This window comes from Bison bison, unplaced genomic scaffold (assembly GCF_000754665.1).
Source record: "Bison bison bison isolate TAMUID 2011002044 unplaced genomic scaffold, Bison_UMD1.0 scf7180017855360, whole genome shotgun sequence".
Lineage (NCBI taxonomy): Eukaryota > Metazoa > Chordata > Mammalia > Artiodactyla > Bovidae > Bison > Bison bison.
This window is the reverse complement of record NW_011485933.1, coordinates 148,243-149,248: the sequence shown is the minus strand read 5'-3', so window position 1 is coordinate 149,248 and position 1,006 is coordinate 148,243. Positions and strand designations below refer to the sequence as shown.

Sequence of the window (1,006 nt, the reverse complement as noted above, 5' to 3'; positions counted from 1 at the left end):
GAGGGGGGCCTCCCCCAGGACCCACCTCGGAGACCAGGCTGGGCACGTCTGTGGCTCACACACCGCCCACCCCCAGGCCTGGGGTTGCAGAGCGGCAGTCTGTGACCTCGGACCCCTGCCTGCAGGTCACCTGCAACCCCAAAGACTATCACACGTGTTCCCCATGCGAGGGGTCAGAGCACCTTTAGGAAACGATGGTTTCTGTGGGCGACCTGGGCTCCTCCCCTCAGATGGTTCCCCAGGAGCCCCCCCACCCCCATGCCCGCCTGCCAGTTCCCGCTGCCCGTCCTTCCACACTGGCTGCTGAGGTTGTCCAAGCTCTGACATCCAGGAAGATGCCACGTTACTATTACTAACATTACTGCTCATGCTGGGTCACAGACCACACGCTCGGACAACACCTCAGGGATGGGGCCAGTCTGTCCTTTACCGGAGGACCAGACCCTCAGAAGGTGAAGTGGACAGGGCGGCTTGACGCAAACCCACTGTGTGACCCTGGGTGTGACACTGAGTGATCACTGGGTGATCCTGAATGATGCTGGGTGACCCTAGGGACCTGAGTGACTCTGGGTGGCCTTGGGTGGTGCTGGGTGCCCTGCCTAACCTTGGGTGACTCTAGGTGGACCCAGGTGGCGGGGCCCTTGCACTCATCACGTCCACTCTCCAAGGTGCTACAGACACCCAGGGACTGGCAGAGTCTGTGTAACCTTCCTGGGGTGACCCCTTCAGGGCCCCCCACTCCCAGACCTACTGGGGAAGCATCTCTGAGGACCAGGACCATGCTAAGCTGGGTGGGCTGTTGGTCCCGGGACTCCCACAAGTGGCGGAGTATGATCAGTGGCCTCCCCTCACGTGACTTCTGCTAACCCTGGGGGCAGCAAGAGAGAAAGCTGGTGGAACGCCTTCCCGCGGTGGGGTCTTTAACGAGGGGTGATGGCCGGGCCCGGCTCCCTACAAGGGACCGGCTGCAGGGGGGCAGGGGCAGCCACCTGCCGTGGTTGCAGGG

At 62.8% G+C, this 1,006-nt stretch overlaps 1 protein-coding gene across 1 annotated transcript in view; it reads right to left on the bottom strand.

Moving 5' to 3' along the window:
- Positions 1 to 1,006, bottom strand: part of FRMD1 (FERM domain containing 1) — a 12,779-nt gene that overhangs the window by 1,783 nt on the left and 9,990 nt on the right. The gene's annotated exons all lie outside the window — the stretch shown is intronic.